Source organism: Sarcophilus harrisii, chromosome 3, assembly GCF_902635505.1.
Source record: "Sarcophilus harrisii chromosome 3, mSarHar1.11, whole genome shotgun sequence".
Classification (NCBI taxonomy): Eukaryota; Metazoa; Chordata; class Mammalia; order Dasyuromorphia; family Dasyuridae; genus Sarcophilus; species Sarcophilus harrisii.
Window position 1 is genome coordinate 248,027,940 of NC_045428.1, and position 15,100 is coordinate 248,043,039.

Below are 15,100 nucleotides of genomic sequence, written 5' to 3' on the forward strand. Positions count from 1 at the left end.
CCCTTGTTTTCTCCCTCCACCTTTTGCCCTTGTCCTCTTGTTTCTATCTAAATTTAATAGACTTCTATAGCTTTTTTCTTGATCTCTTATAATTTAGCTGGCCTCCCCTTTCCCAATTCTAATTTTCAAGGAGTCATTTTTTCCCTTAAAATTCTGGATTTTCTTTTCCATTTGGTTGACTTTTTTCCCCCATAACCTTGTTTTTCTTGGATTTTTCTTTTTTTAATTTTTCCCTCAATTTCTCTTATTTAATTTTTAAAGTCTTTTTCTGAGTTCTTCTTTGAATTCTTTGGGATAGGAGAGGCTTTTTTTTTTCTTCAGTATCTTCCTCTGAAAATGAATACTTGTTTTCTCTATTCCTATATTAACTGTCTATTGTTGGGTTCTTTCTCTTTTGCTTGCTTAAGTCTGTCTTGTTTTATTTACAGAAACCAGTTGTTTTAATCACCTCTAAACCTGATGTGTATGGGATGATGCCTCTGGTCTCAGGTTCTTCTTTATATTATTTTTTGACCTTTGTCCTAGGGCTCTCTGTCCTCCCTTTCACCTCTAAGCCACTGCTAGAGTCTCCTTTCACTCTTTCCTGGAAAAGCTCTTGTTCTCATTTATATATATATTTCAAACTAAGTACAAAATAAGAAAAAACAAAATAAAAAAGAATGACAGAAAAGGAAAATAAAGAAAACAAAACAAAACATTGTCATGTGCTCAGCAAAACATCAAGGAGGATTAAAATATGTAACAATAAATTTCTATTTAAAGAAAGCATATATAATAATAGAAAAGTTTATATTCATGACTTGTCCATCTTTTTGTTGCTTCCTTGTAGGTTATCATTTTGTTCTCTGTTGTACTTTTTACTTTCATTTTTTATATTTTTTACTTTATTCCTTTCTTCCTTTTTCATCTCCTCCCCACCCCATTATATTTATATATACACAATGCATATATATATATATATAATATATTCACATATCTGTATAACGTACATATACCCACATGTACACACATACACATGCACTTACAGATATGTAAACATGTATCTAAAACAATATTAGAATGGCTGATAATGTAGATTTCTCTCTTTATTGAATCTTTAAGTTTGACTTTGAGATCAATGATTACCAGCCCTACTTTATTTTATTTATTTTTTTTAAATAAATTCAACTCCTGATCCTTATTTCGTTTGTGTATATCTCTTATTTACTATCCCTTCTAACTCATCTATTTTAATTCTTAATTTTAACTTTAATCCTTAACTCGTCTTGCTATTATAACTTCCCCCCACCCATGGATCCTTCCTTATCTTCTACCCCCACACTTTCCCTCCTTTTTTATTCTTTTTCCCATTAATTCTGTACTCCTTGTCCCACTGCCATAAATCTACATATGCTTCTATAACCCATCTTATCTGATTCCCTCCCTCCTTATTTCTTTATAGATTTTTTTTTTTGCAAGTGCTATACCCCTTATACCTTTCATGGTATATATATGTGTGTGTGTATAGTACATTATTTAACCTTTCCAATATGAGTAGATTTTTAGAACTACCAGCTTTCCTTTCCTTCAATGCCTCCGTGGCAGTTTGCTCTTATATTTTAATGAAAAAATTGAAGCCATTCACTGAGAGCTCAGTCTTTTTTCTAATTCTCATTTCACATCATCCAGCTACCTCATGTCATTATTTTTCTCCTTCACTCTTGTCATACATAATGAGATAGCCCTTCCTTGCCATAAATAAATTCTTTACATTCCAACTTGTCTTTCCAGCAAAGTGTCATCTCTATCATCTTCACTTTCTCAGTTATTTTCAATTTCTCTTTGCCTTCTGGCTGCTTTCCCACTGCCTATAAACATTCTCATGTCTCCCTCATCCTCAAAAAACCCCCCCCCAAAAAAACAAACAAAAAAAAACCCCTTCACTTGATCCATTCATTCAATCTATCTTCTCTTATTTCATTTTTTTTTTTTTTTTTTTTTTTTTTTTATGGCTAAACTCTTAGAAAATGCCGTGTTGAATAGGTGCCTCCAATTCTCTTCTTACTATCTCTTTACCATTTTAGTCTGGTTCCCCTGAATTCTTTGAAACTATTGATTACCCTTTTCAACTTGACATTCTCATCTCTCTTGGTTTTTAGGACACTATCCTCTCCCAGTTCTTCTTTCTACCTATTTCTCAGTTTTCTTTTCCCGTTCTTAATTTGGGTAATAGCCACAACAAAGGATGTCCCAGTAGGCTATTTCCTGAGTGATAGTATTTTACTTGGTGATTTTGTTAGCTTCCATAGATTCAATTATCATCTCTATACTAATGATTCTCAAATCTATTCATTCCTAATATCAAAGAGTGCAGAATCCATGTATGCAAAAATAGTTACAATATCTTTTTTCTACTGACAAAGAACTAGAAACTGAGTGCTCATCAATTCAGGAATGACTGAATAAACAGAAGTATATACAATATTATTTCACCATAAGAAATGAGAAAAGGAAGACTCAGGAAAATTTATATGAACTTATAAAGTTTAAATGATCAGAACATTTTATATGATTTATACGATAATTTATATGATACTTTTAACAATGTGAAGAAAAGAAACTAAGAATGATTTAAGATCTATGCAACTACTGTTCATGCTACTTACCTGTAGCATGACAGTGAGGTCATGCAATATGCACAATGAGACACAAAGAGTCATATATGACCAGTGTTTGTCTTGATTATTCATAATTGATACAAGAGTTTTATTTTTGTCCCTTTCAATTTTTTCAGGGAGCATTAGGTGTAGAAAGAAATATGAAGAAAAAGGTTAGTAATAGATTTACCAAAATAGAATATATATGTGTGTGTCTCTCTGTGTCTCTCTTTGTGTAAATTCGTATATACATTTGTATACATGCATACATATACACTGAACTTTTAAAATATTCAGAGGGAGAAGTAAATTGTACATGGTCTTTAGCTGCATATACAATCCTTTTTTCTGTTTTGATTTGTACATAGGAATATTGATTTTATTTGATATTTTTTGAGTTAAGAGTGAAAATAACAAAAATAATGAAACAACAAAAGAACACTAATAATGTTAGGTTCTGGACTTGTGTGTGAATACAACTCTTCAGAGGACTGATTAAAGATAATGGGAATGTTTATCATAGAAAAAAGAAACCTTATTGTTGACATGATAGCAGTCTTCAAGTGTTTGGAAAGCTTTCACACAGAAGCTTGATAAGACTTGTCATTTTTGCTTTCAGAATAACAAGTAGGAGCAATGAGTGCTGCAAAGAAACAAATCATCAGCTTGATGAAAAAAACCTTTTTGAAAATGAAAGATATCTTAAAATGGAAGGACTTGAGAAGTAATGGATTTCCTGTTACTGAAGTTCTACAAGGAAGGACAACAAATAGAAGGAAATCCATGATGACTGCATATTGACTTAGAAAACAAGAAATTAACATTATGTTAAATTGTATTTACATATCTTAAAGCATTTCCCCATTACATTTTAATCTGGTTTGGGCAGCACCTAAGAGTTGGCTGCCATCTAGACAATAACTGCTTAGAAAGATCATAAAGGAGGCCAAAAAACATCTCATTTTTATGAATAAATTTTATTTCCAAATCACTATCCTTTCCAAATATGTCCCTCTCCATCCCTATTCATCAAACCATTCCTTCAAAATTATAAGAAATGATTGGGAGACACAGGTAACTGCATACTTGTGATTTCATTGATAGAGAGTAAATGACAGATTTAGCATCACTCATCATGTGGGACCAGATTGTTAAGACAGAAAAATCCTTTGCTCCTTCTCAAGAAGGAAAAGGAAGCATTTTTTCTCTTCATTTTCCTCTGTAATTGCTCATTTTTTCAAGTTTTTTTAATTGCCTGTATTTTTTTTTTTTAACTTGCATGGCTTCTTTTTCAGTGATGCCTATGGTAGCATCACATGTACCCAAGACATGAGATTTTAGGGCTGTACTAAAGCCATTTCAATAATGGACAATCCTCTAGAACAGAGGTATCAATCATGCAGACTATAATATTACAAAGGCAGCTGAAACAGATTAAAATGTAATTAGAAAATATTTAACAAAGCAAATAAAATGCAATAAATTGTACAATACAAAATTACAAAATACTATAAAACAGAGATAAGATATTTTTAAACTAATTCAAGATGCAGCCTGCATGGATAATTTTATATGGTTAACGACCCGCTTTCCTATTTGAGTTTGACATCATTTTTCTAGAAGACCTCTAGGATCTTGGAAACAAGGGGAGGTGAGAAGGAGAATGTGATGAAACATCCATTAAGGTTCTTGAATTATAGGCTAAGTTAGTTTTTTTTTTTCTTTAAAGGACAATGAAAATGGGTTGTCACTTAATTATCTTGATGGACTAAAACTCAGACCATTGACATGATCTCCTGGGAACCAAGTACAAAAGCCCAGCATACAAGAGTCAAGAGTTTCACAAGCTGACTTCATCAAAAAATTCTGCCTCTGTTGAGAGATGTAATTAGTCTGTTGGTCAACCATTAAGTGACCCAAGGAAAATAATATTGTAATATATACTTGGGGACATATAGTAATGATTAATAGTAATCTCTCTGCCTTTGTAAGGCTCAATTTATCTTTGACTTCCATAATCTTGGGCATAGGAATGTCTGAGAGAGAAAAAGAAAAGGACTCAGAAAGCATTTCCAAAGATGTAAAATAATTAGTGTCTTTGTGACAAAGGATCTTGACTGCCTAAGTTTTTTGGTATATACTGAGATTTCTAATGACATAGTACAGTACAACCCATTAGACTCCTTTTGAACATACATACCACAGAAGAGAACATTGAGACAAGATAATACAGTAAAAGTGTTTGGATTTGGGTTCATATTTTGGTTTTGGCACTTACTACTCAAATAGTCTGAAGTAAGGTATTTGACCTCTTTAGGCCTCAGTTTTCTCATCTATAAAATGAGGGAATCTGACTAGATGGTCTTTTAGGTGCCTTGAATTCTAACTATTCATTATATTACCTTAAGGCCCTTTTCATGTAGAGTAATTTAGTGCTAAAAAAGGTATAAATGGTCTTTTTACATAGATAAAAAAATTTAGACAAACTATTAAGGATTTAAGATATTACTATTATTATTTTGATGCCTGAAGAAAGCGAAAAATGAACTTTGTTTTAATAAAAGCTGCTAATATATGTATATGAAAAAACTTTGCTTTCCAATGGAAGTTGAGCAGAAAATTAATTATAGTATAAATATAAAGCTTCAAATCATTTTGTATAGAATGTAGGGATAATGGCTCATTCAAATATGAATAACTATATGGTTTAAAGGTGCAGAGGGAAAATAGCCTTTTTCCCCCCAAAAAAACTAGTGAAATGTATATGCAAATAAACAAGTTCAAGGCTATAAGAAGTCATATTGACCATGATGAGAACTTAAGAGATTCAGGACATTGTATTTCTTTAGTTTATTTCCACATAACTGTTTTATGACTTAAGAATATAAAACTAAACCAAAAAAAAGAGAAATCCTATAAATAAATATTTGGAGACTAAATAAAGATTAGAAAAGATAGGGGAAATTTGTAAGTTGTTAAGTGAAAGGTGAGTCACTGAGATAGAGGAGGCTCTGCCCTGTGCTATTGATGGAGGTATAGAAAGTGTGAAGCAGATGGTCAAGACTGAAGAACCTGGTATAAAACAAAAGAAACAGCAGCAGGCTAGGAAAAACATGTCTGTTAGACCTATGTCTTTGAAGAAATCAATAGAAGAAATCAAGAATAGAATACCAGGCTTGAAGTTAGTAAGACTCATTTCCCTAAGTTCAGATTTGAACTCAGACACTTACCCAAGTGTGTGACCCTGAGAAAATCACATAACTCTGTTTGCCTCAGCTTCCTCATCAATGAAAATGAACTGGAAAAGGAAGTGGCAAACCATTCCAGTCTCTTTGCCAAGAAAACCTCAGATGGATTCACAAAGAGTTGGACACAACTGAAAAGTAACTCAGCAACAACAAAACCTCCCATAAATATTGATTGCTTAGAAAGAAGTCCAACCTAATTGAACAAGGACTTTACTTCCAGACATTGCTCCTCAGTTTTAAAAGCAATGAATGAAGTTGCTCAGAAGTATATGTTGCCCTTTTCTGCCTTGCTTTGGTTTGATAGAGAAAAGAAGAAAGGGATATACAGATGTTGTGTCGCTTTTGTCCTCTAAGAAGAGGTGGAAAGGATGATGTGGTGCCTTGACTAGAAAGGCAATCTTTGCTGTTTGGACTGTGCTATGTTTGGATATTGAAGCATCCAGCTAAGTGAAGAGTTGATCTGTATAGCCCAGAGACAGTCAATCTGATGAACTTTACAGTTGTCTGACTTAAAGGAAACTACTATTTAAATTAATAGCTAACATCTTCTCAATATTCCCCATTTAAAGATGATTTTAAGTTGAAAGAACCATTAAATACTATTTTTGAATACAGAGTAGAAAAGATCTATCCAGTTGGACATCAGTGAGGATCAACAGATAAATAATTAGTGGAGATGTAGTTTTGTGTAGTGCAAATGACCATGAAAGAACCAATGACATAAAATTCTGAAGTTCAGAGTTGTAAAACAAACTGAGTCTATGCATTTTCTCTCCTCACGTGCTTTCTTGTTAGTGTGTGACCTATAATCATATGGCTACTCTGTTTCATGAATACTGGGAACAATGGTGGGAGAATATGGCCTAAGATTATGTGTGGATTGTGATTTGCAATTTTTTCATTTCTTTGATTAATATGAATAACTACAAATTTATTATTTCTTCTATTTTATTGCTAAGTAAATGGCTATTAATCTCTTAAAGCATCTTTATTGGGAATGACTAATTTGTGTATTCAGAAATACATTGGTGGGGCTTGAGAAGGAATGGTGAATAGAAGCAATATATTCCTCCTAAATGAGATAATATAGTATATCCTGTGAGAATTTAAGTGTAACCAAATAGTGATGAAATATCTCTGGAAAACTATATCTGTGATTGTGAGAATGATTTGGAATGAGCAAACTGACCTAGACACAGAATTGGATATCCAAATAACAGGTGCAAAAGTATAGTCAATTTAAAGAGTCCATATGTATAGCTGCTCTTCTCTGCTACATAGAATATTATTCTTTGGTTGTCAGTTCTAATGGTATGATTAACCCTACAGAAGAAAGTATAGTTAAAAACTATCAGACCAAAAGTCTGAGCTTTTTTAGAAAGCTGCTTTTGTAGGAATCTTGACTTTCATAGAGTAGTTATTGTTATCTTCTAAGAAAGAAAGAATAATCAGTGTTCTTGTCAGGCTTATTGCCAGCAACTCCTCTTTTATTGCTTTACAGAGCAGTTGTCTTGTCTTCCAAATTTTGGCAGTACTCTTAAGGAATCCAGTGGATTGTTTCTCAACCCACCTGCCTGTGAACTGGCACCAAATTGAAGCAATTTCTTTTTTAATCAGTCTGTAAATCTATCTTCTAACTCAATTTCTGCCTAAAAGTGTAGTGTGCTTTCTAGAGCTCCTAAGTTGGGATGCCAAAACATACTATGCTTTGTAGAGCCCCACATTGGGCGCCAAATGTTGTGTGTTTTTTAAAGTCCCCAAGTTGGGGTACCAAAATGTACTATGCTTTCTAGAAATCCCATGCTGGGGGTGCCAAAATATACCATTTTAGTGGAGGAGTGATGAGGCAGGAGACCCACAAGGATGATAGAAATATGGAGTCTGTTTATTCCAAGTTCTTTCACCCTTATATACCCTAATACTCTTATATAACTAAAGCAATGCACATGTGCTGCATGTGGGACCACATTAAACAACTTGCTATTGTATGTTGATGACTCTTTGCCACCTGGTATCACTCTGCTTCAATCACAACACAGGTTGTCACTGTCTCCTGACTTCTCAGGAAAGCCGAGAGCCCTTAGGGAAGATGAGGAGCCAAACCAGACATTGTTAGCAGGTTCCCTCTGAACTGAAGAATCTTATACCTCATCTAAAGTTTCCCCATTATCTCTGGCTCTACATAAAAGGAAAAAAAATAGCTTTTGACCAAATGTACATGATGTTCCAAAAGTCCTAGGACCTTCTCAAGCATTAGTAGCTTAAGTAGTTTTGTCTAATTTTGACCTATATCAGAGGAGAGATTGACAAGACTACATTTGAAATGTTATGTCAAATACAATTGTGAAGGCAACAAAACTTTCTTGAGATGAAGACAAAGACCAGAATTTAAAAAAAAATTAGATTTTTGATAGAGAATTTCAAGAAGTAAAGTGCCCAAAGAATTATTTTAAAAAATGTTTATTAATTGAAAAATCACTTGTGAAATCTTCATTTTTAAGTTTCTTTTAATTGCTTTTAGAAAGAAATCATTTTGGCAATAACAAACTCAATACAAAGGTCTAAGGGGTGTCAGATTCTACTCTATGTCTTATGAACACATATTTAATTCTAAGGTGGGTGAGTGGGTGGATTTAATGAGAAAAAATGAACAACAATTATATTCAATTTCTATTTCTAAATTGTAAATTATACATATTTTATATGAAATTTTTGTAGTAGGGGAAGAATAGTCTCAGTCCACACTTGAAACAATATGCAGGGGATAGTTAAGGCTTAAATTAGCTTAGATGGTGGCACTGATAGCAATTACTAGTCCTTATCACAGATCAGGGTTGTCTGTAAGAGAGTTAAGAATTCATAAGGTTCTAAAAGACAGATTCCCTCTCTTATAGCCTTACTACATCTTGAGATTTGAATCCTATAATGATGATGATGATGATAACACATAATACTTAAATTTTTACCTAATTTTATTGTTCATTTAATTTTATTCTGTCTTCCACCCTTGGAGGTAGCCATTACTATTATTTCCACTATTTTCAGATGAGGAAACTCAGGCCATGTGAGGTTAAGTCACTTGCTCAGGATCACATAGCTAGAAAGTATCTGAGGCCAGATTTAAACTTAGACCTTCTCTAACAAAACTTTTTCCTCAGGAAGCTGGGATTTTGATTGTTGGACTGAGTGCCCCTTCTCCAGCCCCAACCCAAACCCCATCAAAATCCTTCAACACTTGCTGACAGTTGCAGATCTACATGGTCTGTAACCACATCATCCATCTGGTTTAGACATTAAACATATCACAGAAATCAACTAATACTAAGAAAGTGGTACCGACAGGATGTAAAACAGGACATTGAATTCCAAAACTCAATAAATCTCTTCATATGGTTCCTGTCCTGTACACTATCCTTTTTTTTTTTTATACTGTCCTTCCAGTGAATTGTTGATGAAGTTAGGCTTATATTAATAATAAATATTATAACCAAACATTAATATTTCTCTGAGTGGGCTTTTTTGTATGTACTTTGGGTAATCACATGTACAATTCCATCAAGGCCTTGGGACCTCCCTATATTAGCAAGCTATTCCTGTAGTCTCAAAATCTTTTTATCTTGTGATATAAACAGATTCTATAATTTTTGTCATGCTTTGCTCCTCTTTGCTTTCCTAGCTCTTTAAAGGAACACAGCTCACTATCAGTTTGTAATTCTCAATAAATCTTAATAAATGTCCTTACTTGATTTGGAGGCACCTGAGTCCTGAATTCTTTTAGATGTTACTGCAGATCATCTGCTTGAACCCCAACAAGGATCTCTTTTGAAGGTAATGCCCAATATTTTCCACTTTAGAGAACTCTGTTTAAGGAATGGCTTCTGTAAGTATTAGGCCCCATCCAGGGATATTGGACTACACTAAATTTGTTAAGGAATACCCTTTCTTTCAGTTAAATTCACCCATATACATAGAGGTGGTTTCATTCCCCTCCATTCCCCATGTTATAAGAAAGCAAGGCACCTCCCAACAATTCTACATCATGATCTTCCAAGCTTTTTTTCTGGAAAGGAATTGTTTGAAACATCCTAGAGGGAGAAAAGACATACTAGTTGAGGAAAACTGAATCCCAGTTCATCCTCTCTTGTCTTTCCTTATTCTACTCTCTGTGTTAAGTTACCTGGGATTCAAGGTTCCTGACCTCTCAAGGGCTCCATATACACGAAGGAAATAGGTTTGATCCTCCTCAACTGTGAATTTCTATCTTATTTCAATGATTTAAAAACTAAATTTCAAAAATTTGAACAATTTTTCACTATTTATTAAGCAATTAGAGATATTATATGCTTATCTAATTTTAGCAATCCATGGTTAACAATACATTGATTTATGATAGATTTCTTTAATGTTAACACATGCCATTACTCTTTGTAAACAAAAAAAAAAACATTTTTGAAGGTTAACAATTATAAATAATTTTTAAAAATAAAGTTGAGGCTATTTGAGTTTTAATCTATTTACCCATTTCTTTTCTTTTTTCCTATCTCTCAAGATCACAGATATCAAGGACAGTAATAGGGATGCATCTCTCTAGCTGAAATGAATTCTAATCTAACCACCTGGGGGGAGTTCATGAGTGAGTGTAGGCTTTGCTATGGTAGCAACACTAGACCAATCTCACATTTATGTTTGGTTTTCTCCAGGTAGCCTACACTTGCTAAAGTCATTATCTTCTCTTCCCTTTAGAGGTTAGCTTCTTTGAAATACACGTAGGAACCACTTAATGAAGAGATGGTGAATGGTTTTCTCCAGCATGCTGACTTTCTGAGCTCATTATTTCTTTTGTGAAAGTATCCTTTTCATAAAAAGGATATTTTAAAATATTTAGTCCCTAGATGCTTCTGTAATATTTATGACATGTAACACCACTTTCCTCACCTCAGTTCCAGCCTCCTTCTTAACTCTTGCTGAGCAAAGAACATATTCTTCTTCTTCTCTTTTATCTACTCCTGTATATTAAATAATATATATTTTGAGTCTTTTGGCGTCCCAAAGTTTTATTATAAGATAATGACTTAATACTGAAAATAAACACCTGGATAACTAACAAGTTCCCAAATCTTCCAGCTACCTAACAGTCTAATAGAGTGAAGTAGAAAAGGGAAAATTTTAAAAGAGAATGAATAATCGAATTTGACTGTTCCTAATAGGAAAGCAGTAGAGAAGAAGAATCACTGTTTCTTCATCACAGGTTAGCTTTGTTCAGCAACTAAATTTATAGACACCTAGGCTGTCTCTATAATCCTGTGGCCTAGGTCATCATTCTGCTCATACTGTCTCTTCCCAGTAGTCACTTGTGCCTTTTGGAGTTCTTTCACCTGAGATGATTTACTCCTTTCTACTAGCCTCTTACAGATAAAAATTAGGGAAGACTTCAGAACAAGTAATGTTGGATAAACTATTCATCCAGCAGGTCAGTTCCTGAGTTACTGCCTTCTGAAGGCATAACCAAAAACAGACTATACATAAATAGGCCTACAGGGAGCCTATACGAAGAGTCAACTATAAAAATATCTATGTTCCCTGTAGCAAATTGAGAGCCATCTTTGCCAAATCCATCCACTTAATTGCCTTGATATTTAACATCTTTTGTTTGTTGGGAGGTGAAGTGGGGAGCAAAGAGGTATATACCTGGTCTTTTATTGAATTGATTCTCCTCCTTAACCCCAACCAATTTATGTAAGAACAGAAAATAATGGGATAGATAACAGAGGCAAAGTAATATTAATAGAGTATTAAGACATTATTATCTTATAACATTCCTTTATGAAATATAAAAAAGTTTCTCCTTGAAGGAACTATTTTAAAGAGTTTGCTTATTTTATTATGCGTTTTCAAAATGAACAGGCACAAAAGGATTATGGTAAAAGATTTATGCCAAGTGATTTGACAGGAGAATGTTATCAAAATAGGAATGTAAAAATGGAAGTCTATCTCTGAAGTCTTTTATGGGTCTCCTAGCAAAAAGACACTTGTCTGGCTTCACACTCAGGTGACTCAATATAGGATACTTCTATCTTTTTTTTATTATTTTCAGGGTAGGAGACAGTTCTGATTTGCCAGGATAGTATAGGATTAATAAAGCTCTTATTTTTTTTAATTTACAAGTTATATTGATGGGTAATTTTACAGCATTGACAACTGCCAAACCTTTTGTTCCAATTTTTCCCCTCCTTCCTGCCACCCCCACCCCTAGATGGCAGGTTGACCAATATATGTTAAATATGTTAAAGTATAAATTAAATACAATATTAGTATACGTGTTCAAACAGTTATTTTGCTGTTCAAAAAGAATAGGACTTTGAAATAGTATACCATTAGCCTGTGAAGGAAATCAAAAATCAGGCAGACCAAGGTAGAGGGATTGGGAATTCTATGTAGTGGTTCATAGTCATCTCCCAGAGTTCTTTCGTTGGGTGTAGCTGGTTCAATTCATTATTGCTCTATTGGAGCTGATTTGGTTCATTTCATTGTTGAAGAGGGCCACGTCCATCAGAATTGATCCTCATCTAGTATTGTTGTTGAAATGTATAATGATCTCCTGGTCCTGCTCATTTCACTCAGAATCAGTTCATGTAAGTCTCTCCAGGCCTTTCTGAAATCATACTGCTGGTCATTTCTTACAGAACAATAATATTCCATAATATTCTATACCACAATTTACTCAGCCATTCTCCAATTGATGGGCATCCACTCAGTTTCCAGTTTCTGGTAAGGCTCTTATTTTGAGCGAAATAGGACCTTCCATGGGCTCTTCCCTTAACCCAGGGTCCTACCCCTTCATCAGGGAGTTCTTCCTTAATCAGGGATGAGTGAAGACAGTTCACTCTTTCTTCCCACTTGAGAATTAGGATTTCTCTTCCTTTTCTGCTTCTCTACATTTGAGACACTTAACCACTGAACCTTAGTGAAGGGAGGAAGGGGGTATAAGGTATAGTGGGAGAGTTACATCTTCTATTCACTTGAGATTAAAGGTGATTTCTAGACAAAATGGATTTCAGTTCTAGCAAGAGACTGCTTACACCTTGACTTTCTTTTAAAAAGGGTGAAGGAATTTGCTTTGGGTTGGAAAAATATTGGCTATTAATGGCTCTTAAAAAGACTTAGTTCACAAGTTATGCTATAGGAGCTAGCAAGAATTGAACTACTAAAAGGAAAAGTTCTTCACTTTTTGGTAGGAAGAATTGATTTTCTATCCCACCTTCTATAAGCCATATACACCACATAAAATAGGGTGAAGAGAAATATAGAAACAACAAGGAAGTAACTTAAAGCAGTGAGACACTTAATTGGAAATGGAAACTGAGAATCAAGCTTCAAAGAGAAGCAGACTTTAGGAGCTAAGCTGAGAAACCTGCCTAGAAGAGATATTGTATCTTTAGGGTGTTATATGAGGACTATACAAAAAGTGAAAGGAAATTGAGGGTCTGTATTTAATTAGTTCAATTCACCACATCTGTTTCCTACTTGGGTGCCTAAATATTATTGTATTTTAAATCTATGCCTACTTTATTTTTCATAGTAGTTGTGTATATTTGTGGGAGAGTGTGTTCCAGACTTGTGGAAGAGAAGGCTAATTTTTTATAGTTATTGCTATTAAACTTCAAGTTATTTGTGTCAATTGGCTACTCTTAAGGAGAAACTCACCAGTGGGGGTTCATAAACTATGAGTTTAGCAGTATACAGTCACAGGTATCCCACAACCTGAAAATAGCAGCTGCTCTTTGGGGATTCAATGTTAGAGTACAAGTTAGAGAATAGCCAAGAAAATGAGTGAAATACTGGAATTTGCTAACTACCTTGAAATTTTGATTCTGGTTTCTCAATTCCACTTTGAGCCTTTTAACCTTATAGCTCTGTGATCTGTGTCCTGGTTATTAGTCCATTAGTTTTTTTTTTTTTAACATGTTTCTAGTTCCTATGTGTATAGGTGTCAGATTCTGGGGATACCAGCAATAAGCAAGCAATGACAAGGCTTTGTAGTTGGGTATACAACTGATTACAGGTATCAATAATCCCCAGGAGCCTTTACAAAGATTAAAGTGTTCTTTTGATGTTAATGATGAAATAGACATCATAGCACAGAATTGCCCTGAGTGTGATATCAGGAGTATGACTTATTCTCTTTAAATTTATTCTGTATTATGATCAACTATGAAAAAATTGGTTCTTCTCAACAGTTCAATGATCCAAGGCAATTCCAATAAATTTTGGATAGAAAACACCATCTGCATCCAGAGAGAAAACTATGGAGAATGAATGTAAATCAACATATTTTATGTTCACTTTTTCTTTTCCTCTCTCATGATTTTTCCTTTTTGTTCTAATTTTTCTCTCCCAACATGATTCATAAAAAATTAATGCACATGTATAATCAGAAAAAAGAAAACAATAAAATTTGTTAAAAATAAATTTATTCTGTATACACTTAATTACATACTAATTCCTTTCCCCATAAAAATGTAAATTCCTTCCAAGTAAGCATAACCTAAGAGTTTGCTACATCAGATTAGAGGTTTTATGAGACAGATTTAAAGGGCTCCCAATTCATAGTAATACTGTCCATGGAAGAAGTATAATTATAAAATTTATTAGATTGCAAGATTCCTGATTAGACTGTGAACTCCTTGAAGGCAGGGATTGTCTATTGCTTTCTTTGTAGCCCTATAATTCATTACAATGCTTAGCACATTGTAGGTGGCAAACACTGTTAAGTGATCCAGGGTCACAGAGCTAATATCTGAGGTCAGATTTGAATTTAAGGGCTTCCTGACTCTAAGTCCAGCACTCTATCCACTACACCACCTATTACACCTCCAATCAAAGAGTGAAAATTCTCTAAAATAGATTGGGGGAAGGAGGTTGGAAACTGAACCCTGTACCAGGAAAGGTAACTTTTCTTTTCATAATCCCCAGAACTATCCTGAGCCTGATGTTTAGAACAAAGGGAAAATGGAGATGCAAAGGAAAGAGTCAACTAGAGGTGTCTATGAGAAATTAAGTTAGATGCAATCTTTAATGGACTAAAAACATACACTTAGAAATATATGTTAGTTGTATTTATAGGAAATGAGGCAGGAGGTGACTAAGAACCACTATTTCCTCCATATCTGTGTTTTTTTTTTCTTCTTTCAGTCTCCAGTCAACAGCTTGAGTAAG